The sequence below is a fragment of the Benincasa hispida genome, chromosome 10 (assembly GCF_009727055.1).
Source record: "Benincasa hispida cultivar B227 chromosome 10, ASM972705v1, whole genome shotgun sequence".
NCBI lineage: Eukaryota > Viridiplantae > Streptophyta > Magnoliopsida > Cucurbitales > Cucurbitaceae > Benincasa > Benincasa hispida.
In genome coordinates this window covers 55,879-77,000 of record NC_052358.1, presented here as the reverse complement: position 1 = coordinate 77,000, position 21,122 = coordinate 55,879, and positions in this window count along the sequence as shown.

The window sequence follows — 21,122 nt, the reverse complement described above, 5'->3', positions numbered from 1 at the left end:
TTATCCCGTGAGAATGCTCCCTTTGTGTGGAGCCAATGTGTCTTTTAAGTCATTCTACATGCCTAAGTGGGGTGGCTTCACGGTTGTTGGGGCCAATGTGCGTTGGAGATAACCAACAGTCTAGTAGTTCAGAGAAAGAGAAGAAGCTGCATCAAGAGCAAGAGAAGCATCTTCGCAACATCGCCATATGAGGTGGCCAGTGAGTGGGCTGAAGTGTAGTGTCAGCAAAAGAGGGGATTGTGTTTTGTTTTCTGACTTCAAAAAGGTGTGAGTAGATTCCATGAGGTGTAATGTTCTGTGGTAGGCTTGCAAGCCTCACCCTGAGGGGTGCATCCTAATGTGTGCTCAGTGAGTATATGTTATGGTTGTGGTTACGGCCGAGTTGTGTGGGATAAAATGATATCCCTTATTTGCAGAGGCGAAAGGATGTCAAAGCTTTTGCCATGCATATTTTGCAAGACTTCGAGGCCAAGTCCTAGAAAGGGGTGTGAGAAGGCCTATGGGTGGGATAACTCATACGTAGTGGCACTTTCCATACTTGGTCTAACGCACATAATTTTTAGCGGGTCCGTTATGCAGCCAACCCGAGTTCGGATCATCATCGGGACGATGCCGATATTAAGTAGGGGAAATTGTTGCAATCCAAAGAGAATGAAAGTGGATTGCACTTCCAAGTTTGTCATCGAGGACAATGGCAGTTTATGTGGGCGAGGATGTCACAATCTAACTTTAGGATGGTAGATTGTGACCCCACTTGTGCAAATAGTACAGTAGTGACATGTAAGTGTCGACACATCTGGTAAAGACAGAAGGCCAAGAGAAGTTCCTTGATGCGACTGACGAGGACGGTGCATCATCCAACACACCAACATAAGTCAGCAAGCATGGCATGTTGAACATTAAGAAGAAAGACAAGCAACCGTGTCATCGGTAGTGTCAGTGAAAAGCTCTGTGGGGCATTGATAGAGCCTCGAGCCGTGAACTCATAAGGTGGGGTTCTGTGGACGAACGGCTCTAGAGTTAGATGCATATTGATAAGACATTTAAGCACATCGAATTTAATGTCAATCGGAGTTCAGACGAGTGCTTTACGTTGGTGAGTGACAATTCGCCACATTTGATATGATGGGTGGCAAAGAGGAAAATGTTCAGAATGCACTATAGGGGGAGGCATGGTGTCAACTCTTCACCACCCCCGGGCCCTGTGGCCTAAGTGAGCTACCGCATGGCAATGAGTGTGTCATGGCGTGGGCGAGCGTTATAAGAAAAGTATCTTGGGCGTCTTCCATCGAGAATGGGATCTCATGGACAGTGTCGGACGGCACGGGTGTGCCAGCATTGCGCCTATTCCCATGGGCCAAAGGTCCAATGTAGTACCCAGTATGCCATTTTGATTTGACAAGGGCTCGAAGTAGCCTAAGTCTCAATTATGTCCAAATGGACGGATGTCCGAGAAGTCCCGAGTTGGATTTTTGCCCATGGGTTGGTTGATGAAGGTTTTTGATAAGCGTTCCGGATAAGGAGGGAGAAAGTTGATGACATCCCGACACTCGGGATGGCATCCTAAAGCATCAATGGGACTAGATAGTTCCTGGTTGGCTCGATACTTGCTCGAGTTGTCTCGGTAAGAATTGTAATGGCTCAGTAAAGCCCGGTAGGTGACCATTAGGCTTGTAGAAGCCCGGTAGGCTCTGAAGTAAGCCGGTAGGGCCCGATAGTCATTCTTATGTCCCGAAAAGTCTAATTTTTGTTTATCACTTAGGACTTGGTTCGTGATCTTTCGAGCAAATAAAAGTTAAGGTTGTTTCAGTTGCTATTCACTAAAACTTAAGGTTAGTGTCGTTCTACTTATTTTCCTTCGAACCAGTCATCCCTACCACTTGAACTGCTTATTTAAGAGTACTTGAACTGTTTACTTAAGAATACATAGGCCGGTTACTTAAGATTACATGGATTATTTCTTGAGACTGCTAAGATAGATTTGATTGATTATTCTAGATTGTTGGGACTGATAATTTATAACCGATTGAACTGCATGACTTAATGGCATTAACCCACTACATTTGACTATTTTGTCTATAATGATTGTACCATTGACTGAGGATATATATGAAATTTTACCCCTAAGTTAAAAAACTATAAAATATAAGACAAGAGTTATATGAAAACTGATGCATACTAAGTTACACGGATCCTATTAGTTTTTTTTATCTGGGTAGGTGTACACACTATGGCTAATTCGTAATTCTTCGGGTTCATGTCTATGACTGATTTGTGGACCTTCGGGTGACACACTATGACTGATTAATGTTCCTTCAGGTTCATGTCTATGATTGACTCATGTTCCTTTAGATTCATGTCTATGACTGATTTGTGGGCCTTCAGGTTACACACTACGACTAATTCTTGTTCCTTCCAGTTCATGCCGATGACTGATTCATGTTCTTTCGGGTTCATGTCTATGACTGATTTTTGGGCCTTCGGGTTACACACTACGACTAATTCATGTTCCTTCCAGTTCATGTCCATGACTGATTCATGTTCCTTCCGATTCATGTCTATGACTAATTCATGTTCCTTCCGGTTCATGTCTATGACTTATTCATGTTCCTTTGGGTTCATGTCTATGACTGATTTATGGACCTTCGGGTTATACAATACGATTGATTTATGATCATTCGGGCTCATGTCTATGATTGATTTATGGATCTTTGGGTTATACACTATGACTGATTCATGTTCCTTTAGGTTCATGCTATGCCTGTTTGGTGGACCTTCAAGTTACATACTATGACTGATGCATGCTGATCATTACGACTGATATGATGGGCGTACACCAATGCTTAGATAAACTAGCTAACAGGTAACCTAGAGGGTCGAGTAGCAGATCACTTTCTAGGTATTATTATACCCATCCTTTCTTCCTTTATGTTTTTCAGGGAATGACAAGAACAGGTTGTCGAGTGATAAATGGGACTTGTGACAGAGTCATATGGGGACAAAGAAATTGCTTCGGCTCAGTCTATGTTTTTTCCATTTGAATGTTTTGAAACTAAAATTTAATGTGAGACAGTAAATTTTAATGTTTTGAATGTTTTCTTTATGATATTATATTTAGGAGACCCCGAATAAAAGTTTTATTTATTTATTATTTATTTATTTTCTAGTTTATTTTGGAAAAACTATCCTTACTGTTTTTGTGAATTTCTTGGTCAAAATATATAGGTTTTAAATGTGTATTTTGTTGTAACGACCCTTGTCAGAGTACTCAAAAAGGTCGGGTTATTATAGTGAATCATGTTGTTATTAATCATTTGAACGTACATAAGTTCTTCCCATCTAACTAGCATATAAGGAAGAAACTAAAATCACAAAATGGTCATAATAAATTACTCTTTTGCATAACACCCTCATGTAACAATTGCAGACACTTTTTCGTATAATTACCAGGTTGTCAACAATTATAACATACATTATTCCCCTTCAAACACGAACCCTAGTGATGCCTGTGACAAGATAAACACTAAGGTTTCACATCTACACTTGGTATTGATTCTATGGGTTGTGTCTTACATGTCACAACCCACCCCGAGCTCGCCTCTAGAGCCCGAGGGGAGACATGAAGGACCACAAATACCACCCTTTTGTGATACCTACTGCCCATCTGAACCTCTCTATTTTAATAAAACTTTAAGCCAAAGATATAAACAACAACTGTTGGATTAAGATCATTTTATTACAAAACAGTATAATGTTTATACAACTCTCAGGTTTAACTACAAAGTTTACATCACAACTCTAAAACCTAGAAGCGTGACTGTGGCTGTGGCAGACCTTGACCTTAGCAGCACCTTGGAACTCCTCACCTTTCGCTACCTCGGAAGAAAAAAATGAAAGAAAAGAATGAGCTTCAAGAAGCTTAGTGAGTGGTAAGCAACTTTTAGAGTCTATTTCAACTTATAATAATACAAGCATATCACAAATACGAGGTTACATTCAAACCTCAATCTTGAATGAGTTTGATCTCAACTCTATCTACATGCATGGTAGATAGTTAAATTGATAATACAAAGAATGAGTCTGTTCTCAAACTCTACCTGCACACATACGGTAGATAGCTAAACTGATACAAATTATACATGCTTACTCTCTTTCATTTGTTGTGTTTCCTATGTGCACATAAATTAATATGCTTAAGACTTAAAGGAAATTACTACTCACTTAGGTCGGGTAGGAACCTTTCTTTCTAGAAGTTCCTTGGTTTCCTTAGGCTCCCTTTTGAACCCTAAATTCCAGTTTCAAATTTAAGCTCAGATTACTCATAGGTTAAAGCCTTATTTCAAGATACTTCCTTCTACAAACATGCTCTAAAATGTCTCATGAAGCTTACCTTAAGCTTAGAACACATCGTGGTTTGGCTAGAATCTTCATGTAATCAAGACTGGCCAAAGCTTACTCTAGACCTCGACCCTTCTGTATTTTCCTTACTCTCCCTCTTGATTCCTTGGAGCTTCTTCTTCGGCAGCCCTACCTTGAAAACTAAACTTTATGAGCTTTCAAGTGGCTTTGGAATCACTTGAAACACACGAATATTCTGGGAGAACTTCTCGTCCCAAGTTGATGCTACTTCCAGACCTCACTATCTGTCATTATTTCCTTCTGTTAGAACCACATGATCTTCGTCCAAAACTTCTCTTAAACACTCTTCCTACTATTTTTCAAGAGGATTTCAAGTTATGAGGTGAAGAGACACTCTGTGGTGTATTTATAGGCCAAAGGAACTGGTCGTTCTCATTCCTTAAGGCTTCCAATGCAAGACACCTCTTACTTTAGCAACTTTTGGAGTGTTTGCACTAAGCTTTGCCACCACCTACTTTCTTGCCATTCACTACTTCCATGCCACTCACCTATTTGCATGGAGTTTGAGTTGTCTTCCTCATTCACAACTCTTCCTTGCATGAAACTCCTCTCGGTTCAACACTTATCTAGGTGAATTCACCAACCACTTACCTGGGTGAATTCATAAGCCTTGTGTAACACAAGCCTCAGCACTGCATAAGCACTTGGCCCATCGTCTAGTCTATTGTGTTGCTCTTGCACTTTATCGCACAGCTCCATCGTTTAGTTAATCTCTCCCTATCGCTTAATATCCAGCCCTCTCACTGTCGTTCATCATCCAACCCTTTCGCTATTTTAAATCATCTAACACTCGTGCCCATCGCATAGCACCTACGCCCCATCGCATAGCTCCATTGTTTCGTGATCTCTCGCTCTCAACAATATTGCTACCACGTATCTCTCGTTGTTAATGATCTCGTTGTTGCTCATCATCTAGCACTTACGCTTATCGTCTAATGCATCATGTCCTTCGTCTAGCGCGTTCGCTTATTGTGTAGCGCTATCGTCTAGCGTTCGCGTCTATTGCGCAATGCCCATCGTCTGGCACTTCGCCTATTGTATAGCACTCACGCACATCGTGTAGTGATCGTATAGTGCTTGCATCTATCTCCTAGCTCGCACCTAATGCATCGTCTAGCATTTATGCTTATTGCCTAGAACCCGAGCTCATCGTTTAACACTATCGTCTAGTGCTATCATCTATTGCTTATACTGATCGTGTAGTGCTATCGCCTATCATGTAGTGCTATCGTTTAGTGCATCGTTTAGCATCGCACGTAGCTACACGATCGTCTGCCCAGTTTCTTATGCTCATTATCTAGCTCTCTCACTCTTGCCCACGCAGCTTTGACGCATGAGCAACCTTTGGGCAATGCCTCTTCCCAAAGCTTCGGCAACCATGCATCCAAACCTCACAAGCTCTATGCATGGTTGCCCTTGGCTTCAATGCTTAATTTCTTTTAACCTTTACACTTAGCCTCATGCATTAATGTTTCCTAACACCAAACGCATGGTTTCTTTTGACTTCACACTTAGCCAAATTTCACTAGTTAAGGCTCTACTCAAAGCTACTCAAGGAAAATCTCTTCAAACACTTAGAAATTCCCTTCTCTTCAACATAGGACTTAACTTATACTTAGTTAATTCCCTTAATTACCTGCTTAAGTAAGGAAATTTAAATTCGAGTTTCACATTACATGGCTTCCCAAACAAAATTATAGGATAGATAGAGTCTCCTGACCCTTGGTTTCCTCTTCCTGCTTTCATTCTTGAATGACGCCTTAACTTAAAACTTCCTCTGGTCAATGACTCTAGGTATAAATCTTTTATTTAATTCATCATGTCATGTATTTGAGGAATTACCCATATAAATATCCCTTTCTGCTTTTCCTTTATCTCTTCTTCCCAACAAACTTTCCTCCACTCTTTTAGCTGCCTCTACCAGTTTTGAGAAATTTGTCCACTCTACACTTACTATGATAGAGGTACGAATTTCATCTTATAGTCCACTTTCTATGAAATGAAGATCATTCAACTGCATGGATGAAGATGGAAAACTGCGTAGGAAAATGAATAAATAGAGTCTTAAATGTGGACTCATATCACTACAAGAATATAGTATTTTTCCGATGCATAACATCGTCTAGATATAGCTTAAACTATGTTGGGAAATAATCTCTTAACGAACAATATCTCGTCAGAGAATAGTTGGAAAATAGGCATTGAGAGACATTTTCCCGACGTGTGATAACGGGCAGAAATGCACGTTATCGTAGTACTAAGTTCTTAAAAAGTGTTGGATTGCGTTGATAGAATATGTTAAATTGCATCCATTAAGCATAAATTCTACAATATTGCGGTCGCATACATCCAACGCATTAGGGCAGTTCATTTCTATGTTTTTGTGTAGAATAATGCGTTAACGCGATGAAAAGAATGCGATCATAGGAATACATTGGTCGAGCGCAACTTCACCGTAAGACTTTGCATTGATCGTGCTTGCAAACATCCACCCAAGAAGAATCACCGCAACATGGTGGGTGCATCCGAACAAAAGAACAATTAAGATCAATGGGACAGAAAGCTGGAAGCAGTCGGATCCAAATTAAGTTGATAGCCGATAATGGTCACAAAGTACATCCATCTTTATTGGTGACAACTATCCGGCGTATCAGTCAGGAATTAAAGCTGTCCCATCTGTACAACCAAGAAAGAGAAGCCACCTTTCACCTTTGATGTTCTATAAATACCAAGTGCATTCTTCAGAGAAGGGGTGAAGCAGTCGATTATTTCATCACTTTACAAGTTCACACCTCTGTTCATAGTTTTCGTTTCCATTTCACAGCGGAGTTAGAGAAGAGTGGTGACGTCAAAGATCTTCCAAGGCGGCTCGAGGAGAACCTTGAGGCGTAAGAGCAAAAGGCGGGTTGACTCTCGTGTAAGTGAGAATATCTTTAGAGCACAAGTAGAACAGTGTAACACCTAGTTGCAAGAATTGCTCCAGGCTCTTTACTATACTTGCATTGTTATTCTGTACTTCATCTTTTATTTATTCAATGGAAGTTTTATTTCTACATCTACTCACTCTCTTAATACGCATGAGTAGCTAAACTAGTTGAATGGGTTGAGAGGAACTAAGCTAACAAGATCTAAGAAGTTCATTGCTTATGATTGTCTTGTTTTATGCTGTGCGAAACATCCCTTTAGAGTTGCTCGAAAGAGAATCTAAAGAAAAAACCTAATGTCTCAAGAGAACTAGGTTAGAATCTGACTTGAAAGAGCAAGATTATGCCTGCATAAGCAAGAAATAGTGACTTAGAGATAAGCTCTGTTTGTCAACTTGCATCGCATGCATCCTAGGAATAGGAATGATATTATGTGGTCGCATATTTGTGTGAATGTCATGTTGTCATTGCATAAATAGAAATAGAGGTTTATGTGTATACCCTGTAGACTTATCGCATATTTATCGCATGCGTTCTAGCCTTAGAAGCCATGGCATTCATGCCGAGGGGTGGTTTACTATTGTATGCATGTTGCATGATCGCAATGCATGAGCGCAACCTAGGGAGTGTTAGCCAAAACCCTTCTCAACCCGTTCACTGCATATTCATCGTATTTCCCCTTGCCAACTCTTTTCAAACTCTACTGCATTTATTATTATTTTCATTAACGTAACAACAAACCAACCACCTTATTTATTTTACCGGTTACCGTAAGTTTTCATAAAAATCTCTAACGCAACTATTTTCACAAGTCCCTGTGTTCGACCCTGTACTTACCAGGAAACTCAGAGGAATTTACACTTGGATTCTGCTAGGGAAACTTGAGTGCACAACACTATCCATCAACACATATCATCCATATTCCACACTTAATAAAATAACGCATCAACGTGCAATGCCCATGCATCGAGAGTTTATCCTAACTCTGATAGGATTCCAATTATATGGAAATATCAAGAAAAGAAGAATAGAGGAAAGGCGGTTGAGTTGGTTAAGAATGTCTTCCAATTCTGTTGGAAGAAATGGAGGTTTAAAAGGAGAAGGAAATGGAAAGAGAGATAGCGAATTCGTAATATCAGACGTGAGGAAGAAGAGCTCATAAGAGTGAGAGTATGGAAGACTCTGTCATGGAGAAGCCATCGTAGTATGCCGCTCATCGTCTACTTCCACTAGGCGATCATGTAGTAAAGCTCAGCGATCTTGTAGCATCTGGTAGACGATCATATGGTAAAAGATAGACGATCGTATAGGTACTGGTAGGCGATCGTGTAATAGTAATAGTTAAACAATCGTGTAGGAGTTTGTGGGTGATCACAGAGGATTTAGTAAATGATCGTGTAGTAATTCTGGATATCGTGTAATAGATTGTAAACGATTGTTTAGCATCTGGTAAGCAAATGAGTGAACATTTGTAAGCGACTGTTCGGTCTTGTTGATTCCATTCGTCTAATAAAGAAGTTGTTCACAGTTCAATTTTTCTTTGCGAAAGATTGTATGTTACGTTACGAGAGTATAGATTTCAAGAATCAGTGTCCTAAAAAAGTTGGTGTCAGAGCAATCACCTGGGCAAGTATGGATCAGAAAGAATTTGAAGAGAAACTGGAGTTAATGGAACAAGAAATCTTTGAATGCAGAATCAAAATATAGATGGTGTCAACCATAGAGGAAAAGTTGGCGTCGATAACGAAGAGTATTGAGAGAATGGAATTGCAAGCAGAGAAACATCAAGAAATGTTCGTTTCTTATGTTACGGAAATGGCTAAAGAAAAAGTAAAGGGACGGAAGAGGCAGAAGGATCAAATGCCAAAAACGTGTGCGGGACAAACAGTGCGGAGAGAACATCCGGCGAAGAAGCGAATGGCCACTGAAGTGAATTCAAGAAAGTGGAAGTTCCAAAGTTTAGCGGAAGTGATCCAAACGAGTGGTTATACAGAGTAGACCGCTATTTCCAAATTCATAAGTTGACGAAAACTGAAAAGATGATTGTGGCAGTTGAGAATTTCAACGATATCGCGTTAAACTGGTAATGATTAGAGGTAGATATAGAGCCGTTTGAAGATTGGCATGTCTTGAAGAAAAGAATGAAGCCCCGATTTCGATCTTTAATAAAGGAGTCGATCGGTGGGAGATTTATGACTACTAAACAAGAAATGACGGTGGAAGCATATCAATCGATGGACGTGCCGAAGTTCATTGTATCGATCTGATAACAGGCAGAAATGAATGTTATCATAGTGCTAAGTTCTTAAACAATGTTGGCTTGCGTTGATAAAATATGTTAAATTGCATCCAAAAAGCATCACATTCATAATAATTCAGTCGCATGCGTTCATCGCATAGGAATAGTTGATTTTCGTATTTTTATGCAGAATATATGTTGACGCAAGGCGAAAATTGCGATCATAGGAAATTATTGGTGAAATGCAGCATTACCGTAAGGCTTTGCGGTGATCGTGTTCACAAACATTTGCTCAAGAAGGATTGCCGCAACTTGATCAGCCCAACTTGTTGGGCGCATCTGGGTGAAAGACATAATTAATCACAATGGGACCGAAAGCTGATGACAGTTGAATCCGAATTAAGTTGACAGCCACTAACGATAACAAGTACATTCAGCTTTTCGGTGACAAATATTCAGCGCATCAGTCAGGGAATTAAAGTCGTCCCATCTGCACAGTCATGAGAGAGAAGCCGCCTTTCATCCTGGGAGTTCTATAAATACTAAGGGCATCCTTCAGAAAAGGGGTTCACCAGTTGACCAGTTCGAAAATTCATACATTCGAATCGCACATCTTTGTTCACAGTTTTCCTCTCATTTTAAGGCAGAGCAAGAGAAGAGTTGTGACGCTGGAGATCGCTTAGGGCAACTCGAGAGAGAACCTGGATGTGTTGAAGTAGAGAGAAGGTCGACCCTCGCGAGAGCGAGATTATCTTTTGAACACAAGTAGAAAAACAGTGTAAAAGCCTAGGCAACAAGAGATTGCTACCAAGCTCTTTATTCTATTCTTGCATTGTTGTTTTGTACTTCATCTTTACATTTATACAATGGAAGTTCTTATTTTACATCTGTTCACTCTCCTAGTACGCATGAGTAGCTAAACTAGTTGAATGGGTTGAGAAGAACGAAGCTAACATGACCTAGGAAGTTCATTGTTTGCGATTATCTTGTGTTATGCTGTGCCAAATATCCCTTTAGAGCTACTCGAGAGAGAGTCTGAAGAAAGAACCTAGGACTCGAGAGAGTCAGGTTAGAATCTAGACTCGAGAGAGTAAGATTAGAACTGCATAATCAAGAGATAGAAACTTAGAGATAAGCTCTGTTTGTCAACCTGCATCGCATGCATCCTAGAGATAGGAATGATATTATGTGGTCGCCTTATTTGTGTGTGTGTCATTCTATCATCGCATAAATAAGAATAGAGGCTTATGTGTAGGTCCTATAGACTTATCGCATATATTGCATGCGTTCTAGAATTAGAAGTCGTAGCATTCGCATGGAGAGATGGTTTACTATTGTATGCATGTTGCATGATCGCAAAGCATGAGCGCATCCTAGGAAGTGTTAGTCGAAACCCTTCTCAACCCATTCACTGCATACTCATTGCATTTTCCATTTATTCAACTCTTTTCAAACCCAATCACATTTTTTTATATTTTCATTATCGCAAACAACAACCTCAATAACTATTTGTTTATCGAGTTACCACAAAGTTTTCATAAAAATTACCACTGGAAATTGTTTTCACAAGTCCCTGAGTTCGACCCTGGACTTACTAGGAAACTCAGTGGAGTTTACACTTGGATTCCCTGAGGAAACTTGAGTGCTCAACGCAATATCACCATCGCATATCATCTATAATTCCACTTCATAAAACCACGCATCACAAACTAACACAAGGAGTTTGTGAATCACACTTGGAAAGAGTTGTTCCAATGGTTGAGTACCGAATTCCATCACAATTTAGTTTTTCATCATGCCTGATTTTAATTCTTGGTTTCATCATGCTTCTAATGAGTTGTTCCAACATGCTCAACGCAATATCCAGCAGCACGTATAATGCTTCTAATGGCTTTACCCCTTTTTAGATTGTGTATGGTTGACAACCTCCAATGTTGATTTACTATGGGAAGGAGTGTACGGTTGAAGCGATTTTGAGCTAACAAATGTGAGATAGAGATGCTGCATTGTGCGAGCTGAAGGAGCAATTGAGGCTGGCTCAAGAGAAAATGTAGACGTTTGCTGACAGAGAGCGACATGATGTTGATGATTGGGAGTGGTTGAAGTTGTGGCCCTATTGCCAAATTTCTGTTCCGCAAAGGTAGAAAGTGAAAATATACCCCAAGTATTATAGAGCACATCAGGCAGTGGACAGAGTCAGATCAGTAGCTTACAAGTTAATCCTCCAGACAATAATGTCGATACACCTAGTGTTTCATGTGATGTAGCTAAAGAAATGGGGTAGGCAATCAAAGCTTTACCTTGAGGACAAGGTAAAAGTGGAGGGTGGAGGTAATCTACCAATTATGTGGTAATATCAAGAAAGGAAGAATAGAGTAAAGGCGGTTGAGTTGGTTAAGAATGTCTTCCAATTCCATTAGGAGAAATGGAGGTTTAAAAGGAGAAGGAAACAGAAAGAGAGATAGTGAAGTCTTAATATCAGAAGTGAGGAAGGAGAGCTCTCGAGAGTGGGAGTTTGGAATACGCTGTCATGGATAAGCCATCGCAGTGTACCGTGCATCGTCTACTTCCACTAGGCAATCGTATAGTAAAGCTCAGCGATCGTGCAGCACTTGGTAGACGATTGTATAGTAAAAGGTACGCAATCATATAGATACTAGTAGGCGATCATGTAATAGTAATAGCTAAATGATCGTGTAGGAGTTTGTGGGCGATCACGGCAGATTTAGTAAGCGATCGTTTAGTAATTTTGGATGATCTAGTAGATTGTAAACGATCGTTTAGCATCTGGTAAGCGATTGAGTGAACATTTGTAAGCGACCGCTCGGTCTTGTTGATTCCATTCATTTAATAACGAAGTTGATCACCGTTCAATTTTTCTTTCTAAAAGATTGTATGAACACGTTAAGAGAGTAAAGATTTCAAGAATCAGTGTCCTAACAAACTATTAACGATATATACCTCGTCGAGAGATAGTATCTCCCACAGGGTCAATGTTTCATTGGCGGTTGTTACACCTCTCCTAACAGTGCCAATGTCGTTGGGATTTTGTTAAACCAACTAGATTTCCTTTTTCAATATCTCGATGCCTTGTAGTTCGTCGGGAGATATGCGTCGGGAGATCGGGCCTAGTTATATATATATATATATATTCCACTAATTGCTTTTTTCTTTTTAACTTTGACCTGCCTATAACCTAAAATTGAACCCAAATCAACAATATTAAGGAAATCTAAAGTTTTCATATACATTGAGATTAAACAAAAGTCGTTCATAGTATTATTTGCTATATAAAAGAGACAGAAGTGTACTAGATAATAATGCTTACATATAGACTAGTGGTCCATAAAAATACATCTTGAAGAACATATAGAAGAAAATGTGTTGACCATATAATGAGCTCGTGACTCTAGAACGCATTTTTTAGAGAAAAGATTGAAGATGCATGTTGAGATGCAAACATAGACAAGTCCGCAAGTATAGATAGTACGCAAAGTAGGATGACTTGAGCACATGAGGGAGTTGAAGGCAAGTAGGAAGTTATATAATAAGAATTAAAAAGGATAAACTATATTGCTGATATACTCCTATTAATGATATAGCCTATCAATAGTAGACTCCGAGAATTAGATCTAAATTTTTCTATATCTACATTTTTTTTCGTCAACGGGTCATATTTGCTGATACTTTGGTATTTGGTGTCATATTTAAGTCTATAGCAGCGTTTTAAAAAATAATAAAAAAATAGTAAGGTGTCTCAATGATAGACTTAGTTGTTGATGGACTCCTATTAGCGATATAACCTATCATTAATATATGTGCTGATACATAGCAAAACTTCTTTTGCGTTGAGCTATCTGTTGATACTTTGACATTCATTGCTATATTTTCCGCTACATCATTATTTTATTATTAGTTTTTTTTAATTTATTCACAACCAATGAAAATGACAGAAAAAAGTTGAAATGTGAAATTGAATTCACTAAAGTGAAAAAAAAATGTAATATGTATGGTAAAAGAACTGACATGGGTTTGTAAAATGAATATAAACTTCATATCCAATAAAGTTTTGATAATGTATGCACCGTTCATATTCAATAGTTTTTGCTTTTAATTTTTATGTGATTCATTTTAACTTTTACTCCAAATATTTTTTAGTTAAATAGAATAGCTTCCCATTTAGATAAATTTTTAATAAAATAAAGAGAATGATGAAAAATCATTCATCAATGTTTCAACTTTTAAATTAACAAGATATAACTAAGATAATAAGATAATGGAGAGAGGGGAGGGAGAGACCAACGGACATAACGACAATAATCTAATGCTCAAGGGTCAAAACGGTTTCGATGGGTCAATATATGCTCACAACCAAGAGATTTTTTATGATAAAATTTTTGGGAATAAAACATATTAGAATCATATAATATAATTTTATATTCTATTTTTGAATGTTATCCAAGTAAATAGAGATAAATGATATTTATATTTATTAGATGATGTTAATGAATAAATTTTATATAGCTGAATAAATAATTAACTAATTATTTGCAACAAATTAATAGTATTAATTAAATAATCAATTATCAGCGGTGAAAGATAATCTTTCCACTACATTAATTTAAAACATTCAAGTTAACTAATCTATATTAATAAATTATTAATTAATTACCCTTTCTAATGAAATACTTAATTGTATTAATTTAGTACATATTTGTGAATAGAAACTATTCTGGCATGGATTTCAATTTATCAATCCATTATTGTTTTTATATATTACCACTGCAAGTCTTACTTCAATGTTGTACTATAAAATAAATTTATATTGTAATTTTAATAATATGTTTCAATTAAACACTTAAGATTTAAAGACAATCGTAAATATAACAATTACACTCAAAGTATTAGTAAATATAGCACAATAAAAAAATTACAAATATAACCAAATTTACTATGTCACTAATAGAAGTCTACCAACAATAAAGTTTATTCCTGATATATTTTGCTATAATTATTATTCTTTAAAATTGTTGTTATACTGTCCGATAGACAATTTGAAAATAATGGATTCAATGAAAACAAAGTTGTATTCAGAGTTTTGAGATATGTTTGTAATCATATTCATATATTGATTTCTAATTTAAACAATTATTCAGTTTGTGAAAATTTCAAATTCAAAATATGAAAACCATGAAAACATAAAAATATTGTTTTTCAGAAATTGGACTATTTGGATAAGAAAATACTGAAATAGATTTAAATTACATAATCTAGATTATCTACTATTGGAGCTTCAAGCTACAGGTTCATAAAGTCCCCTTGGTAGTTCATTAGGTTCAAGTTGAGAATCAGATTTTAGGTTTCGTTTGAAGTGTTAAAATAAACAAGAGGAAATTCAATTGTATGTGATGTAATGGTGTGATGTATTAGATACATTAACTGGAGAAATTAATATAAATATGATTTATATTAAGTACCATAGAATAGAAAAAGAACTATGGTTTATATATTCCATATGATGAAATATTTAAACTATAAGCTATAAATATAATATGATAAGTTGGTTAACATATTTATTTATAATATATTTATTATATGATAATTAATTTTTTTTCTCTATAATCGTTTGAGTGGGAGGTTATTGGAAGTTTAATGGTGAGATAAAAGAAAAATTGGTTTCCAAAATTAGTAGTTGATCCATTCACATAATTCTCATGGAAAAAGCTATCAAGTATAAGGATTTTTACTAAACGATAGCATTGTCAGAGTCCACAAGATCACATAGAATTGACTATACAATAGTTACTCAGCTGATTGTTGCTATACGATCGAGTAGCAAAGTCTATGTAATCGAGTAGCCTACAACTCCTGGATCCTCACACTGAAAATACCAAGGTAACACTTGTGGTGGTGTCCTTACTCAATTCGTGATTCGAGTTGGACTCGATTGGGTTCGAGGAGCATCAAGACGTTCGTGCTGTTGGTGTTCTGTTAGTTGCGTTCAAGTCCTGTGTTAGATGGATTGGATAGTGATTGAGGGATTCTTGAAGAATGGTTCTTCAAAGGTACGCATACTCTATCCCTTGAATCTCTTGTAGCATGTTGTAATTTCTGTTTATGCATAATCTGTATGTTTCCGTTTAAGACTGTAAATGCTTGTAGTCATTCGAATGGAATTTGGAACGATCCACTTCCGCTACTCATGGAGATCTCTGTTTGAGATTTCCTTCACTTTTTACCTAGGAGCATTAGCTTACACACATCATTGCAGGAAACTTTACTCGTCTTTTTATCACAAGTGTCCTAACTAATCTTAGCAATTGTAGCTCTTATATCCCTAATCATGCATAAACATTACGGGTGTGTTTGGGGCAAAGATTATCTTAAGACTATAATACCCACCTCTTGCTATTGTAAATACTATTTTTTATTCTCCAATTAACTACAGTCAACACTATTTCAAAATCTCAATTTGCTACAGTTTTTACTCTTTTCCTTCATCATTTTTTTTATTCTTTGCAAAAACGTTTACTATTTAAGCTAAAATAATTTACACCTATAACACATACTATTATAACTCAAACTAAAATAATCACATCCCAAACACAAATTATTATAGCCCAATTATAATAATCTAGGACTATAATAACCAATTCTTTGACCCAAACGCCCTCTACAAGTTCATCATTTTTTTAATATTGTATTGTTTTCAGCGCAACGAATTTTTTCAACTGATTTTTTTTAAAGTAAGCATATAAATCATTATTTTCTTCCTTAGTTGTACATTACATATCTTGCAAGACACTTTCTAACCAATGGGGCCTTTCAAAGTGACAACAAAAATATAAGATAAATAACACAATTATAAACATGCAAAACCTAAGCTGAAGCCACGAAGGAATGAGAGTAAGCAAGAGCTGGTTGGAATTTAAATGGGTTAATGCAATAGATGCTCGACTAAAGCACAACTATAAAGAGAGGGAGAAAGGAAGGGTTAATGTGAACAATCCACTCGGGCAAAAAGGGATCTTCTTTTGCATATAATTGAGTGTGGATGAGTTGGGAAGGCTACTTGATGACGAAAATTAGTGAACGCAATATGCAATGCATGTCTTAGGCTATATGTTAATTTTCATGCGTCGGTGGTAATGCGTTGGAATAAAAATATGTGTTACTCTTATATGTGGTGACCATGCATTCCTGTCACAAGTTTTCTTGCGCTTGCGCCATGTCTAACATGAATGCAAGTTTCTCAGGTGATCCGAGATCGAACTCAGGGACGTGTAGCTAGATGTATGCAGTAATTTGTATGCGGCGGATGAATAAAAGAATGATAGGGGTTTTAAGCTACAAACTACTCCTACTCCTAACTAACAGATAAAGCATTGGAAGTATGAATGAGGAGTAGAGACACGACAACTGTTGACGCGTAGTAAATGCATGGAAAATAGATAAAATGTGGGGATATCTTCATCGCAACCTTAAGCTTGACCGCAAGGGCAACCCTAGCCAACGCAGGCTAATGCGTTCATGCCATACACGCCTTCCACAAATGCACGTGATTTGTATTAACAAACGAAACTTATTCCTAAGTCTCCATTCTTGATTATGCGATCTTAATCTAGCTCTCTCGAGCATCCATTCTAACCTAGCTCTCTCAAGTCTTAGGTTCTTTCTTTAGACTCTCTCTCGAGTATCTCTAAAGGTATGATGGACGCATATATAAGACAAGGTAGCTGCAAAAGCCTGGTTGACGTAAGATTATTCCTATCTCTAGTGAACACTTGCTTACACTACTTAATGCGACCAACTACTTACCCTCCCAGACAGTTAGTTGTTGCTAATTTTACTCATAGACAAGCATTGCATCCGCTTATAAACAAGCGTTGCTACAGCTTCACACTAAGAAAATAAGGTTTTCTCACACGCTCACGCAACGCACACCTCCCGGTGTTTTGCTACATGCTTCATATTCCTATGTCGCATGATTAAGTATACGATACTCTATCAGTCTCACTAAGTGATGCGATGAAAGTTAAGGATGCTAAGTAAAGGAAGATGGAGATGGAGTAGAAGGAAATATAGAAATGCATTGAACATAATGTATTAATTTCTTAATCCAAAATGTAATACAATACAATGTAAGAAAAGAAGAGAAAATGAAAGGACCAGCTGGAAGCAATGTCTTGCTTCTAGCAGATGTGTGTCAAAGCTGCCGTTGGTGCCATGGAAGGGCGGTGAAACTGACTCTTTCGAGATCTAACTCAGTCGACGGCTACAGTCGTCACTCGAAATGGATGAAGAAGATGAAGAACTCTCAAACTTTCTTCTAATGCTTTGGTCTAGATCATAAGGATCCACACGAGGGTAGAAACTTGGATCCTTTGAAATTCTACTCATCGGCTTCTATTTATAGAGCTCGATTACCGACAACATTAATGAACTTGCTCTAATTCTGACATTCGCGGTGTGTTGGTCCTTTACTGAATCTCTGCTACTAACGACGTGGTAGGTGAAATGTCAACATCATCTTTTGATTTTCTTGAGATATGCATTGATGCTTCCATTCCACCAACCTTACATTCATCCCTCTATTATGGTTATCATCGTGTAACCGCAATCTTGCAATGACCGCATTCGCTTGATTTCCGCAACTTCTACATGATGACCACAATCGATTGACTATCGTAACTCCTATGCGATGGATGCATGTAGTCGATTACCCAACAGCCATGCGTTGAACGTATGCATTCGCCTTTGTGATGGAGAAATTCTCCGCATGCGGTCGTCTATGCAATAGCCCGACTTCCACGTCTGCATTCTCTTTCTGCGTTAACTACAAAGATAGACAATTGAACGCATAATAATGCATAATAGTGGGTTAGCCGAGATTTTTGATGTTGAATGACGCTAACTCATTTTCTCATGAATTCCTAACATAATTGCTGCATATTCTGCTTAATAGCCCTCATAATTCTAAATAAAAGGCCTAAGATGACGTTTCTATTTTGCCCGTCATCACTACTAAATGAAATAAAGGTCTTAAAGGCTTTGGAATTTAAGAAAAATCGAAGGTTGTTTGCGTACTCGATAGAGAGGGAAGCAAGGGATTGAAGCTATTTTTGAGTTATTCAAATGCTATTAAAGCTCCAAAATTTGAGGTAAGGTACTTTTAAAGTTCCTCTTGAATTTTCGAAGGTTAGTTGAAATGCTTGCAGTTGAAATTTATGTTTTCAGCTTTGGAATTGTGAAGGAAAAACAAGGGAGATTGCTAGTTGAGCAGCTCTCCTACACTCTCATGCCCAGTGTCACAATGTAACTTTGAGATAGTAGATTGTGACCCCATTGTGCAAACAGTGCAGTAGCGACATGTGAGTGTCAACACATCTGGCAAAGACAGAGAGCCAAGAGAAGTGTCATGATGTAATTGAGGAGGACACTACATCATCCAACACACCAACATAAGTAGGCAAGCATACCATGTTAAACATGAAGTAAAAAGATAAGCAATCATGTCATTGATGGTGTAAGTGACAAGCTCCGTGGGGGGCAAAAGGGGCCCTGGGCCGTGACCTTGAAAGGTAAGGTTTCGTCTCAAATTTTGATGAGCGGCTCTAAAGTTAGATTCATATTGATAAGATATTCAAGCACGCCAAATTTCATGTCAATTGGTGTTCAGATGAGAGCTCTACATTGGTGAGTCATAGTTCACCACATTTGATATGCATGGGTAGCAAAGAAGAAAATGTTCATAATGCATTATAGGGGGAGGCATGGTGTCAGCTTTTCACCACCCCTGGGTCTTGTGGCCTAAGTGAGCTCTTCACATGTGTGTGTTATGGCATGGGCGAGTGTTACAAGACTAGTGTCTTAGGCATCTTTCATCGAGAATGGGATCTCATGGACAGTGTCGGACGACACGGATGTGCCGACATCCCATGGGCCAGAGGTTCGATGTAGCACTTGGTATGTTGTTTTGATTTGACAAGGGCTCGAAAGGGCCTAAGTCTCGATTATGTTCAAATGGATGGATGTCAAGGAAGTCCTGAGTTGGATTGTTGCCCATGGGTTGGTTGGTGATGGCGGGAAATTAGAAGTCAAATTATTCAAAAACTAAAATCCTGTGGATGCGGTATGCGATGTATGTTCCTAAGATATGCATTGATAGTCATGCGTCGATTGTCATGCATTGTAATGATAATGCGTTAACGAATGTATGCGATAACCATGCGTCCTGCCACAAGTTTTCTTACACTCACGCCAAGTGTAACGTGAATGCAAGTTTCTCGAGTAATCCGAGGTCGAACACAGGGACTTGTAGCTATATGATTGCGGTGATGTGCATGTGGTAGTTTAAATAAAAGAATGGAGGGGATGTTACTAAGTTAATCCTACTCCTACTCCTATCTAACAGACAACACAATAAGAATATGCATGAAAGGTTGAGATACGACAAACCTTGACATGAAATAAATGTATGGGAAAATAGATAAAATGCGGAGATGATTTCATTGCAACCCTTAAGAGTGACTGCGAGGGCAACCCTAGTCAATGAAAGCCAATGCGCTCATACTACACTCATGCACATCAAATCATTTTCCAATGGAGATGCGATGCTCCTAAATCTAGGATGCATGTGTTGAATGCAAAACTGTCCATAGAGCTTATTCCTAAGTCTCTACTCTTTATTCCTATGTGATGATGCAAAATGCATACAACGTTGCAGTGACCGCACTCAATCGTATCCTATTTCTAGGATGCATGCAATGGGTTAATAGCAAACAATGCTTATTCCTAAGCTCCTATCTCTTGTATTATGTGTTCTAATCTGACTCTCCCGAGCCTAGATTCTGACCTGACCTTCCCAAGCCTAGATCCTGTCCTTAGACTACCCTCCCGAGTATCCATAATGGACGAATGAAGCATATATAATACAAGACAAACGTATGAACTTGTTTGACACAAGATTGTTACTAGTGGACAACGCATACCTTGCTTAATGCGACCAACCACTTACCCTCCTGGGCAGTTGATTGTTGCTGACTTCACTCGTAAACAAGCAATGCATTAGCCTATAGACAAGCATTGCAGCAGCTTCACACTAAGCAAATACTCGCACACTCACACAACGCACACCTTTCAATGCGTTGCTACATGCTTCATATCCCTAATCCACATGACTAAGTATGCAATACCCAAGTAATCCCACTAAGTGTTGCAATGAAAGTAAAGATGCTAAGCAAAGAGGATGAAGATGGAGTCGAAGGAACAAAGGAATGCATTGAAAACAGATTGCATTAATTCCTTAATACAAAATGTCATACAATACAATATAGGAAAAGAAAGAAAAAGAAATGACCGGCTAGAAGCAAAACTTTTCTTCTAGCGGATGTGTGTCAAGGCTATCGGTGGTGCCATGGATGGGCGGAGGAGCTGACTCTCTCGATATTTAACTCCGATTGAAGGCTCTGGTCGTCACTCGGAATGGATGAAGGAGGTGAAGAATTCTTAAGCGTCTTCTCACACATTTTGTCTGGATC